The following is a 14636-nucleotide window of genomic DNA, read 5'->3' as shown; positions in this document are numbered from 1 at the left end:
TTGCTCTTAGTTCATCATAGTCTTGTTTACTAATAATTCTTGGATATGGCTTGATTCAAAAGTTTGTATCATCAGTGTGTTGTGGCTTATTCTCTTCTTTACCCTGCAACTAGAATGAACAGTGTTCATTATGTCCTTATCCCCCTTTGATTGGAGGAACTGTCCAGTTTTAAGCAACAACTTGCATCCGGGTTCTTTGTCTTAGTTTTCCTGCTCATGCATCCTTCTTCCTCGTCATAGCTCTCGTCTGCAGGTGCTGAGGTCCTTCCCCGTTTTCTGTAGGTTCTTCGCAGTGGGGCGCAGCTAAGGGGATCTCACCGATATAAGGTTCAATGTCATTTAGGAAGATCCAAGCTCTCCTGCCTTGTAGTTTCACAGCTGAGGGAGTGCAGACCTTTACGATGAATGGGCCGTTGAATCTTGGCTCCTCCCACCATTTCTTTGTGTGATTTCTCATTAGCACTGTATCACCAGGGAAGATGATTGACGTATGTAGGCCTTAAGCTGTGTCTGTTTCAGAATCTCCCTCTGGGTCTGGTGTTGTGCTGCACCCTTTTCGTCGTCGCTGCAGTTGGTCTGAAATGACAGCGAGGCTTGATGTCATACAGTTCAGATATTCCGACAACTCGGTTCCCAGAACCTCTCGGGTAGACTGGGCATCACATCTAGCTCTATATCGAGGGATAAAGGGGTTCCTCATTCTCCTTCCTGTGACTATCTCGTGCGGCGTGAGATGATGGTCGAAGCCTGGTTGGTTCCGAAGTGCATACAATGCCAGTGGTAGATAGTGCAGCCATCCCTTTTTTAGAGTAAGCTTCAACTTGGCTATCCTTTCCTTCAACAAGCCGTTGAGTCTCTCGCATTTACCATTTCCCTTTGGATGATACACCGACGAGAACTTGTGCTTTATACCAAGCAACAAGCTAATCTGTTCAAAAGTGTATTTACAAAATGAGCCCCATTATTCTGATCTCATCACCTCACACACACCCCATCTAGGGAATACTTCCCTCACCAGGAATTTAGCAGCACAGGTTGAGTCTGGGTGTGAACAGGGACCTGCTTCTATCCATCTATAGAATGGACACACCACTACAATTAAGCACCTGTGCCCGTTCCATACTTGAATCATGTCGACATAATCGACGTGCAAGTGCTGAAATGCCCCATTTGGCCGGGGGATGACTCCTCTCATTACTTTTAATGTGTGCCCAGCTGTGAACCGCTGGCAAATTATGCAGTGCACTATAAAAAAATGCAACCTGCTCTGCTAAATTCGGTATGAACCAGTCTTCTGCGAGCATTGCGGCTAGATTTTCTTTTGTCATATGGCACGGGTAGTGTAATTGTTCTAGTGATATCTTTAGTAGGGCTACAGGCATTACTGGTTTACCAGTGCTGTCTTGCCCCCAGAATCCGTTGAGGGGTTCAAAGAACACCCTTGTCGTTTCCACAGGTTCTTTTCGTCCTGTGGTGCCTCCCCTTGTAGCTCCATCAATTGAGTTTGCCCCACATTACTATAAGCCTCTGGTGTGGCTCAAGTTATCATCATACACTCATGGGTGCATGCCACTTCTACTTCCATGATTGTCTAATTTTTAGATGCCATACGCTTGGCTTCCGTGTCTGCTGCGTGATTTCCACGTGACACGAAATCTGTCCCGTGAGTATGTGCGGAGTATTTTACGACCGCTATGCCCACTGGGAGCTGCAGTGCCTTGATCAGCCTGTTCAATAAGGCTGCGTGCTGCACTGGCGTGCCGTCTGCTCAGAGGTAGCCCCTCCTCTTCCTGCTCGCTAGTCCTGCGTGCACTGTGGACATCACATAGGCAGAGTCACTGTACACCGTTACTTCCTGGTCTGCATGATTCTCAATGGCGAGTATCAACGGCAACAATTCTGCAGCCTGTGCTGAATAATGAGATGGTATTCGTGCACTAACGAGTACTTGGAATTCTCTGTTCACTATGTGTTTTATTACAGCAACGCCCGTATATCTTTGTCCATCTTCTTGGTCGATTATCGAAGATCCGTCAATGAAAATGATCTCACCTCCCGCTAGGGCATTTTCCTTCACCCTGGGGATTTCATCATAGAATTCTTCGTAGTTTGCACAGTCGTGTATCGGCTCGCCTTCAGTGACTGGTTCAGCTATGAACGCGGCTGGATTCACTGTTTTACATCAAACTATTTTGATCGATGGATTTGATATGATCATCTCATAGGCAGAGGCCTTTTGAGATATCAATGTGCCCTTTGGTTTCTCTAAAATGGCAAATAATGAGTGTTCAACATATAATCCCATTACAATGGTTGTCGCCTTCTCTATGGCGAACGTTGCGCCAGCTAAGCTTTGTTTGCATGGGAACTGGCCTCTCATTACTGGATCCAGATTCCCACTGTAATACGCCAGGGGCTTGTACCCCAATGAGGTTTTTTGAGCGAGTACTGCCAACATAACATTGCCATTCGTGTACGAGAAGGAATCCCGAGAATTAGAGCTGCGCAAATTGCTCTCTTTAGTTCTGTGAACCCCTCTTCCATCGCTTCAGTCCATTCCATTTTTTCTTTTGTCACTTGGGCCTTCTTCAGGGCCTGGAGCAAGGGCTTGGCATATGAGCTGTAATCGAAGACCTATGCCCTAACATAGTTGCACAGGCCTAGGAAGCTCTGCATTTGTTTTATTGTGAGCGGCTTAGCCATGTTCATGATAGCTTCAGCCCTTTCTGGGGTGACCCTTTTCCCCTCATATGAGATTAGCTGGCCTATGTACAGCACCTCTTGTTCACAATATTGTAACTTTTCCTTGTCAACCTTATATCCTTTCTCAGCCAATATAGTCAGAAGCTGGATAGAATCGCGCCTGCATTGTTATTCAGTGGTGCTGCAGATCAGAATGTCATCCACATACAGCAAAACACCACTGTCTACTGTAATGTGCCCAGGTCCATTTGCAAGACTCGGTTGAAAATGGATGGGGACTCACAGTACCCCTGCGGCAACCTCGTACTTTTTAGGCACATTTGTCTGAACGTGGAGGACGTCAGATCTTGTGAATCACGGTGCAGGTGGATTGAGAAAAAAGCATTTTTCAAATCAATCACCATGAAGTATTTCGCCTCGATCGGTATGTTACACAAGATGGTAGATGGATTAGGGACTATAGGGAACTCGGCTTCAACAATATCGTTTAACGCTCTTAAATCTTGGATTAAACGCCACGACCCTCCCTTTGATTTCTTGATGGGGTAAATCACTGTATTGCAGGGTGATTCTGACGTCACAAGGATGCCCTGCTCGATCATGGCGGAAATTGTCTTCGCAATCCCTTCATCCGCTTCTATGGACATGGGATATTGTTGTGCCCTTGGTAAAATTGCTCCTGGTTTCAATTTAATTTTCACTTCTCCTGCTCCTTTCAGGAGGCCTACGTCATAGGGTCCTGTAGTCCATACTGAGACAGGCACCTGGGCCATATCGTCATCAAAGTATGTGGGGCGGATCAGTGTCAACATCGTTCTCTGTGGCACTTCTCGTTTGATCATTTTGACTCAAAATATGAGACTTACTTCCACCCTTGTCTCTTCTGAGTCAGGGTGTTCTTCGAACAGATCGTCATCGGTGACGTCAGTCACCCGGTACCCTTCTTCAATGGCGATAATTGCACACCATTGTCTGCCTTCATCATCGTACCCTTCGACCATTACTACCTTCCCTCGTACTGCTGCAATATGTATCGATAAGAGAAATACTTGTGCCTCTTCTTCATGCATATGTATTCTTGGTCTGAATAGAAACTCATCAGGGGTTCTCATAGTTCTTTTTGCGAGGCCTGGCAATCCCGCCAGAAGCACACGAACGCCATATGTGAAGACTTCCGGTTCTAATGGTATAGCTCTCATGGCTATACGTCCGGAGTACGCTCCGACCATTTCACATACATTAGAATAATGCATTCCTGGAGTGGAGCATACTATGCTCTCTTCTGTGAACGATATAGTCATATTCAACTTTGTCATTAAATCTCGACCCAAAATGTTTACTGGGGTCTGGCGTGAATATAACAAGGGCACATTCATCTCACATTCCCCCACAGAGACTGAGAGATTGTCCGAAAAGGGAACTCTACTGCGAGCTCCTGTAAAACTCTGAGTGTCTATGGCCTGACCGGACAAGGAAAACTTGCCTTCTTGTATGCACCAGTGTGTTGCACCCATGTCAGCTAAGAAGGAATATTCTTTCCCTCCTATGACGACATTTACCCTAGGTTCCCTGTTAGGGTCTGGTGTCACTGATAGGATAGAGCATATCAGAGTTTCCCGTGAGCTGTCCTATTGTATATATAGGTTTGGTTCACTGTATACTTGTGGATTTCCACCATTTCCAGGGTTGACTCCCCCTCCGGAGTTAGTGCCCTGCGACATTTGCGGTGGTGCCTGTTGGGATTGCCCCTGTGGCAAATTCCTCATATTCGAGAGTTGAACCCCTTGTGGTGTACCTTGCTGCAAGCCTGGCGCCTGCTGCTGCACTGTGTGATTCTGTGCACCGTCTTGTTGTGGGATGGCAGGCTGATTCACCATGCCTGTTCCCATCCCTTGGCCATTTTGCCACATGTCTTGGCTTCTGCATACGCGCGCCCTATGTCCTGTTATTCCACACAGCCAACACACTGGCGGTGGTCAGGCCATCTGTCCATCTGGCGTAGCTGGACTGCCCATCTGCGCGTTCTGAAAGCCATCTTGATTATTCTGAAAACCTCCCTTATTACTTTGAAATCCTCCCTGATTAATCTGCCATCCTCTTCCTCTAAATCCCCTACCCCTCTGGCAAAAACCTGCGCTACCCTGGTTATTCTGCAATGGGTTAGTCACTTGTTGCGCGCTTGGCTCAGCTGGGTTTCTCAGCATGACTCCCTCGAGAGCATACTTTGAGAGTTTCTTTTGCACCAGCTTCGCTTCCTCACCTTTACGAGTTGCCTCCTTTTTTCGGTTCTTTTCTAGCAACAATCTACAGTAGTGTGCAATTGTCAACTGTATTTCGGCCCATGGTTTAGCTTCTACGCCTACCAATTTCTTGAGCTGTTTCTGCACCCGTTGTGGCAACCCTTGGCACAATATATGGTAGAATACAGGGATAGATTTCGTCCAAGATTCATGCGTTTCGAGCACTCACGCGTCTTCAGCACTCGTAGCGCTTTCCACACTGCTGCTCTGCAATTATTAAATGGTGCTCCGTCATGGGTAGTGTTAGTTATGGTTACCCCAGGGTACCCAGCCCGCTTCCATACATCATCTGCTCTCTCACCCAGTATGGCGATCAAGAGACCTTTAATGTCCCCTATAGCCAACGTGACACCCCCTGTCATTTTATCTAACTCGTGTATCCATTTCCCGGCTCCTGAAGTCAGCATTGGAAGTTTGTTTTTCAAGTTCTCTCGATCCATGTGTGGCCATGGGATATATTGTGGTCTTGTGCCCCCCTTTTCTGGCAGCGGGAACTGAAATGTGCAGTCTTCCTTCTCTTTCCCCATAGCTCTCCTGTCTATCGCTGGGGTAGCATTCCTGTATCGCCATCTACCTGGCAATGTCCTCAATCTGTCTACATAGGCAGGTGCTGGCTCCCCCCTCTGAGCGCGGGGCATTCCCTCATGTTGGCCAGGCTGCGCGGCGAACCCCGATACCCTAGGTGCGGACTCGCTAGTGTCTGACCATCGTACCCTTTGGTCCCTTGGGAGCCACTTCTCAGGTTGTCTCCCTTCTTCGTGTGTCTCGTCCTCCGTTTCCCCACCGGAGTCGGACGCTGATTGTTCCCAGTTCACGCAACTCCTTACATCTTCTTCATTCTTACTAATGTCTAGCCTATCCAGGGACAGTCCCCTGCTCCCACTTTGGGTGACATCCTCAGTGTCATACAGATGAGTGCTTTCCAAGAGCTCATCTTCCCTTCCCCCTTGGGAAATTTTTTCCAGTGTCATGATGCCTACCGCCGGGAACCCAGACCAAGTCCAGCAACCCCGGAAGCAGGCATCGTTATACAAAGCAAACCCAACAACCCCTGCTAGGGGCTATTTGGGTACAGTTCTGGCGCCTATGGCACCAGGCTCATATGGAGAGTCAGTCCTGGCGCCATAGGTGCCAGGCTCATAGATTAAAACTTACCTGATGCAGACCATGCTGCAAACTCACCTGATGCAGACCATGCTGCAAGAGCTCCAACCCAAAGGAGGCTTGGAAGGGACTACTTTACCTAAGGGACTTTTTTTTACTCGGCTGGGGCTGGTGAGGAATACTTACCTGGGACTACTTTGGAGGCTATTTAAACCACGCCCGAAGAGCAGCACACGCTTCGCGTTATTCTGCATCTAGCAGCTTAACGCTCACCGTGCCTGCAAGTCTGCATCCAGTCTTCTGCCACGCCCGCCTCGAGTCCGGAGCTCCTAGAAAAAGGGGAGAGAAGGAGAAAAGGTTAGAACAAGAGCAATACCTTTGATCCTTACCTGAATTCCCGATCCATCGCGCCTTTGAGCTGGAAGAAAGAAGTTGTTTTATGCGCGTTGCCTCGCCTGCAGCAGCGCCGCGCTGAACTCACCGGCCTTCGCAGCATCTTCACATTCCACCGCATCCTTCTGCATGCTCCCACCGCACTCCGGGGAAGACAAGAACAGCAAGGTGAGCCAAGGGAATACACAGAAGCAATATTAGTTACCCCCCATAGACTTACCTGATTTTACCACCGGGTGTACTATTCCTTTTCACAGGTCGGCGCAGCTTCCACTGCATCATCGCCGAACCCCAGCCCCTAAGGGGAAACAAAAGGACAGCAAGGTGAAACAAAGGGACAAACAAGGGGAAACCTCCTCACCACAATAGACTTACCTGATTTTACCGCCGGAGGCATTATTCACCGAGACTTCATATTTTTTCTCAGCGCCTAAATAAGGGAGAAAGCAACAGGTTACATATTGACATTATTTTATCGAACTGTCTTGGATAATACAAATCCTTACCTGAATATTACCGGTTTCCACGAGGAACTCTTCGCTAGGGTCAAGCTGCAACCTGCAAGGAATCGGACAAGAGTGAAAGTCAGACATTTGAACTGTTACGAAGTACATACTTACAGCCTTGCCAGGAATCTCAGAGTCAATATTGTTCTGGAATTCACCAATTCCTTCGAGCCAGTGAAGCAACTGGTTATCAACGAGCCCCTGCACTCAATGCAGGATGGAGAGCTCATCTTTCCAAACCATCAGGTGAGACTATAAGAGGGGACATCAAAGGTGATCAGTGGGGAGAACAGCGGGAGTGAGGGAGGGTTAACGCTCAACTCCACGGGTGGTTAATTCCCTTTCTCCATTTGCAGAAGAATATTCCTACGGGCCAAGCAAACGAAGCTAGGTGGGCCAGTCCAGTCCGTCATCTCGGCACTACGCGTCACATTGGTGGAGGTCGCAGCTGTCCAGTTCAGATCGACGCCCCTGTGGGAGCCAGGTGAGCGTAACAGAACGCGAAGTCTACCCACAAATTCCCACCCGGGCGTTATGGATACCTCACTCACCAATTGGCCCAATTACTAGGGGAACTGAGGGCTGAAGTGCATTCCGCCCGTCAAAAAACCAATGCTCTTAGGAGAGAACTGATTTTGTCAAAAGAGCGAACTGATGACCTTGCTAGGCAACTACTGCAAAGCCAGGCTGGACAAGCACCCCTACCAGGTCCCGGGGGGAATCCAGCTCCTGTGTCATCGAGTAACCCTGTGCAAATAAACCTACCAGGAAGTATTCCATTAGCTCCGCCCGAACGCTTTGCCGGAGATCCCAAAAGGTTTGCCGTGTTTATGAACCAATGCCGCTTGCACTTTTTATGCAGACCCGGAGCCTTCCCAAACGATCAAGCCAAGGTAGCCTTCGTATTGTCATATCTCAGCAGCATTGCAGCTGATTGGTCAATTCCACTAGTTACTCAGGATGACCCAATTCTTCAGGATTTTCAGGGCTTTCAAATGAGCATGGAAAGACTATTTGCCCGGCACTCCCAAGGACAGGGCCTAGATAACTAACTTTTGTCCCTACGACAAGGTAACCAGGACCTTCTATCCTACATCGCGACCTTTAATAGGTTGATAGTGGAAACTGGATGGCCTGAGGTAAAACTAATCACGTTATTTCATCGAGGGCTTCGAGGAGAACTCAAGGATGTCTTGGCTCAAGTCGTGAACCCACCTCAAGACTGCGCTGAATATATAGACTTAGTGGTCCAGTTAGATCACAGACTTCAGAACAGAAAGGCTGATTGAGCCAAGTTTGAGAATCGTGTGTTGGTCAAGACCCACGCTAACCCCAAAGGAGCAGATGCTTCAGAACCCAATCAAATCTGAGGGGTTAAACGACCCTTAACCCAGAAGGAAAGAGATAAGCAGACGGCAAATGCAATTGTGTCTATATTGTGGAACTTTGGGGCATTTTCTATGGGATTGCCCTGTAAAACCACCCAAGAAGGTGGTAGGAGCTGCTGATAAAAGCCATATGGAGTCAGACTCGGGAAACGACCACGCCTGACAAGCGTAGAGGTCCGCTTGCCGAGCTTGAAGAAGGATACTCAGACCTCGCATTTCATCATACCAATTGTCCTCGTAGATCCAAGGCAGCCATCGCGTATGCATGCAGTAAGGGCATACATTGATAGCGGGGCCATAGGAAACTATGTGGACTACGAATTGGCTTCCAGGATGAATCTACCTCTCTGCCAAAAAACCACCTCAGATGTCATCACCACAGTCGATGGAACTGAAATTGCCTCTGGGCCTGTAACTCATTCACCGCAGAGATGACAGTATTGGGTCAGGATGGGCATCGAGAGACTATTGTGTTTGATCTAATCAAAGCCCCACAGTTCCAAATAACACTGGGGATACCTTGGTTGGAAACACATAATCCTTGTATTGATTGGCGAGAGAAGAGAATAACCTTCCCAGATTGTGCACAAACCTGTTACCCAAAGAAAAATCTGAACGCCTGCCTGGCCCCAGTAACCACAGCAGTCGTACAACTACCTCCAGAATACCAAGAATTCCAGAATGTCTTCCAAAAAGCACAGGCAAACACCTTACCACCTCACAGATCGTATGATTGTCAAATCGATCTCATACCCGGTGCACAACCCCCTTGTAGCGGGATCTACGCCCTTACGGAACCTGAGAACCTTCACCTACGACAATACTTAGACCAGTACCTTGCTAATGGCTTCATTCGCCCATCCAAGTCCCCTGCATCTTCAGCTTTGTTCTTCGTGCCCAAAAAGGAAGGTGACCTCAGAACGTGCATAGACTACCGCGCATTGAACCAGATAACCTTTAAGAACTGATACCCATTGCCTCTGATCCCTGAACTACTAGACCAAGTGAAGGACGCTTGCATATACACTAAGCTAGATCTCCGGGGGCCATACCATCTGGTATGTGTAAAAGAGGGCGACGAATGGAAGACTGCTTTTCGCACTAAGTATGGGTTATTCGAATACCAGGTGATGCCTTTCGGGTTGTGCAATGCACCAGCAGCCTTCCAATACTTCATGAATAATGTCCTTCGTGAACTCATTGACGTTTGTGTTGTCGTATATATCGATGATATTCTAGTATACTCCTCTTCAGAATCTGACCATGTGAAGCAGGTCCGGGCAGTCCTTGAGAAATTGCGCCAGCACAAACTATATGCAAAACTGGAAAAATGCGTTTTTCATGCCACAGAAGTTGAATTCCTTGGGTTTATCCTGACCCCAAGAGGAGTCCGAATGGACTCACGAAAGGTGGACGCAATACTTATGTGGCCATCACCAAGTTCAGTTAAAGGAGAACAAAGCATGCTTGGCTTTGCTAATTTCTACCGCATATTTATCCCAGATTTTTCACATGCTGTACATCCCATCACAGCACTCTTGCGGAAAAAAAAACGCTTTATGTGGAATGAAGAAGCTGAAAATGCCTTCCAAGAGCTGAAAGCGAAATTCACGTCTGCACCTGTATTAAAGCACCCGCGCCCTGAACTTCCATACATAGTGGAAACTGATGCATCCATTCTAGCCATGGGAGCTGTCCTGTCTCAAAAGGACCCTGAAACTGGCCAGCTTCACCCAGTAGCATTTTGGTCCAGAAAGTTTGCGGCACCCGAGTTAAACTGTGCAGTTACCGACAAGGAGTTATTAGCCATTAAATCCGCCTTCTCGGTGCCAGGCATACCATTACTGTGATCACCGATCACCGGAACTTACAGTATTTAAAGACAGCCAAGGCCCAATCGTCACGCCAACTCCGATGGGCATTGTTCTTTGCCGAGTTTGATTTCATGATAACCTATCGACCAGGTTGTAAGAATGGTAAAGCAGACGCCTTATCCCGAATAGGGATGGGAGAGGCAGAAGTGAACCCAGAACCAGTACCTATAATTTCCGAACAAAGGATTCTTGGCATGACAACTCTACAGACACTAGAGGACATTCAGGTAAAGATCCAACAACTCTTTCATCCTACAGCCCTTCAGGACTGGGTATAGAAAGGCCCGGAATACTCTGTCACCAATGACCTGCCTCATTACCAAGGGCGGCTATTTCTGCCACATAAGGAACTACAAGAGCTAGTCATTTCCCGTTATCATGATACCCTAATGGAGGGGCACCCAGGTATTGCAAAAACTGAAGCTAAGCTTAAGAGACAATTCTGGTGGCTGATCTGGAGAAAGGATATTAAATCATTTGTTTTGTCTTGTGGCATTTGCGCCCAAAACAAAAGTCAAAAGAAAAAACCAGCTGGACTCTTACAACCTTTAGACATTCCGCCTACACCATGGCACACCTTATCGTTAGACTTTATTACTGATCTACCTCCATGCAATGGATTTAACACCATCCTAGTCATTGTGGATCTTTTTTCCAAGATGGCCCACATTATTCATTTAAAGAGATTACCTTCAGCTTCAATCGTGGCCAAAGAGTTCCTCGAAAACATTGTTCGCATACACGGATTTCTGTTAGTATTGGTCTCTGACCGGGGCAGTCAATTCATTTCACATTTTTGGAAAAAATGTTGTCAATTGGCACAAATCGATGTGAGGTTATCGACCAGCACCACCCCCAAACCGATGGTCAAACTGAGAGGACCAACCAGACTCTCGAACAATACCTGCGTTGTATGTTACATCAGACTGAGAGTAATTGGAAAGACATTCTTTGGATCGCCGAATATGCATACAATAATTCAGTACATTCTGAAACTGGACAAAGCCCCTTTTATACTTTATATGGGCACCATCCTCGAGCCTCAGACCTTGACTCACCCCAACACTTAGAAATGCCCGCAGTGAACCATCTGCACGCTATGATTACACAAGCCTTTAAGGAAGCAACTGAACATTTAAAAAAGGCGAAAGAAAAATACAAGAAAGATGCTGATCGCCATATAAGTGATACTCCACAATACCATATAGGGGACCAAGTATGGTTAGCCCCAAAAAATATATACCTCTAAAGGGAACACGGACCTTTAACCCCAGATATTTGGGACCTTACTCTATTAAGGTTATTATCAACCCAGTGGCTGTCAAGTTGGACTTACCTGCTAATATGCGAATTCACCCCGTCTTTCATGTGTCACTTTTGAAGCCAGTGCAACCAGGGACAAGACTAACCAAGCCACCAGACCCCATCCTTGTAGACGGGGAACCCGAATTTGAAGTTAAGAACATCCTGGACTCCAAGCTGATAAAGTCAAAACCTTTTTATTTAATCGACTGGAAAGGTTGCGGACCACAGGAAAGATCATGGGAACCTAATGACCACGTTCATGCACCCCGATTAGTGAAAAAAGTCCACCGAAATTTCCCAGACAAACCGAAATCACAGGGAAGAACGACTTTAGGAGGGACCTTGGGGGGGGAGTGCTGTCATGATGCCTACCCCCGGGAACCCAGACCAAGTCCAGCAACCCCGGAAGCAGGCATCAAGTTATACTAAGCAAACCCAACAACCACTGCTAGGGGCTATTTGGGTGCAGTCCTGGCGCCTATGGCGCCAGGCTCATATGGAGAGTCAGTCCTGGCGCCATAGGTGCCAGGCTCATAGATGAAAACTTACCTGATGCAGACCATGCTGCATGCTCACCTGATGCAGACCATGCTGCAAGAGCTCCAAGCCAAAGGAGGCTTGGAAGGGACTACTTTACCTAAGGGACTATTTTTTTACTCGGTGGGGCTGGGGAGGAATACTTACCTGGGACTACTTTGGAGGCTATTTAAACCACCCCCGAAGAGCAGCACACGCTTCGCGTTATTCTGAATCCAGCAGCGTAACGCTCACCGTACCTGCTAGTCTGCATCCAGTCTTCTGCCACGCCCGCCTCGAGTCTGGAGCTCCTAGAAAAAGGGGAGAGAAGGAGAAAAGGTTAGAACAAGAGCAATTCCTTTGATCCTTACCTGAATTCCCGATCCATCGCGCCTTCGAGCTGGAAGAAAGAAGTTGTTTTATGCGCATCGCCTCACCTGCAGCAGCGCCGCGCTGAACTCATCGGCCTTCGCAGCATCTTCACATTCCACCGCATCCTTCTGCATGCTCCCGCCGCACTCTGGCACCTAAGGGGAAGACAAGAACAGCAAGGTGAGCCAAGGGAATACACAGAGGCAATATTAGTTACCCCCCATAGACTTACCTGATTTTACCACCGGGGTACTATTCCACTTCACGGGTCGGCGCAGCTTCCACTGCATCCTCGCCGAACCCCGGCTCTTAAGGGGAAACAAAAGGACAGCAAGGTGAAACAAAGGGACAAACAAGGGGAAACCTCCTCACCACAATAGACTTAACTGATTTTACCGCCGGAGGCATTATTCCCCGAGACTTCATATTTTCTTTCAGCGCCTGAATAAAGGAGAAAGCAACAGGTTACATATTGACATTATTTTATCGAACTGTGTTGGATAATACAAATCCTTACCTGAATATTACCGATTGCCACGAGGAACACTTCGCTAGGGTCAAGCTGCAACCTGCAAGAAATAAGACAAGAGTGAAAGTCAGACATTTGAACTCTTACGAACTACATACTTAAGGCGTCTTGCCGGGAATCTCAGAGTCAATATTGTTCTGGAACTCACCAATTCCTTCGAGCCAGTGAAGCAACTGGTTATCAACGCGCCCCTGCACTCAATGCAGGATGGAGAGCTCATCTTTCCAAACCATCAGGTGAGACTATAAGAGGGGACATCAAAGGTGATCAGTGGGGAGAACAGCGGGAGTGAGGGAGGGTTAACGCTCAACTCCACGGGTGGTTAATTCCCTTTCTCCATTTGCAGAAGAATATTCCTACGGGCCAAGCAAACAAACCTAGGTGGGCCAGTCCAGTCCGTCATCTCGGCACTACGCGTCACATTGGTGGAGGCCGCAGCTGCCCAGTTCAGATTGACGCCCCTTTGGGAGCCAGGTGAGCGTAACATCCAGCCCCATTTATTTGTATATTTTATCAATCGTTTCCCTGATGCTTCTGGTGTCGAAGTCATCTTCAATGTTTGCCCCATTCGTGCCTGATATTGACTCATTTGCAGGGAAGAATTCTTCGATGTCTTCCCATTCTACAACAGGATTGGGTTTTTTAACTTCCCGCTCCAAATATTCAAGATCCCGTGCCCTCTGTCTACGTTTGCGTTCTATATCACCATCGATTTCCTTGCGCTTCCTTGCTTCTTCTCTAGTCTTATCTTCTTCCCTTATCCTTTCATTTCTACGTCCCTTTGCCCTTCTGATTTCCTCATCTTCCCGTCTCTTTACTCTCTTTTCACATACTCTTTGCTCTTCTTCCAACCTTTGCTGATTCTGTCTGTACTGGTCATAGGCTGCCTTCTGTTTGCGATCAAGCTCTTTTTTTGCTCCTCGCAATAAAGCTGTTCTCGCATCAGCCTATCTCTCTTTCTTATTCTCTCGTCCCTTACTTCCTTTTCCTTCTCCTTTTCCCTTCTCTGTGCCTCATCAGACTTCTCTTTCGGCCTTATACTATCACTTCCTTTACCATCAAGTTTCAACAATATCTGTCCTCCCATCCATTCGTCTTTTGCGAATGTTATCTCATCAGTTCTGCCTTCGCTTCCCTTCCATTTCTTTCTCTCTCTCTCCTTAACAAGGGGTGCACTAATCTGTGCCTCGTCTTTCCTTTCCTCATCGCGTCTCTCCTAGTACCTCGGGACTGTGGAGGTAAGATTAATTTTCTGCTCCTTCTCCTTGATTTCATCACTACTGTGCGTAGGTGACTCATACACAGGGTTGCTGTACCCCGTAGCTGGCTTAACCTCTCTTAACAGGTAGAGTCCCTCTGACTTACTCCCCTCAATTTCTGGATCCAATCTGCAGGAGGCTCTTCCTCCTTTGGCTGTTCGAACATTTTCCACAGTTCTAGAACAGCAAGTCGTCATATGCTGTAAGACGGCTTTAAATAAAGACCCGTTCTGTGGCCACGGCATAAACATTTTGTGGGTCGTACCCTTAACCCACTCCGCACTGTACTTCTTAAGCTTGAGTGCGTGCTTGGGTAATTGCTTGCACAAATGGGCAATTGGGGTAACCTCCTCCATTCTCAAATTTCGTTACCAACAATATTTTATG

This window comes from Ambystoma mexicanum, chromosome 5p (genome assembly GCF_040938575.1).
Source record: "Ambystoma mexicanum isolate Mex_15411 chromosome 5p, UKY_AmexF1_1, whole genome shotgun sequence".
NCBI classification, from domain to species: Eukaryota; Metazoa; Chordata; class Amphibia; order Caudata; family Ambystomatidae; genus Ambystoma; species Ambystoma mexicanum.
The sequence above is the reverse complement of the archived record's forward strand: the minus strand, read 5'-3'. Positions refer to the sequence as shown.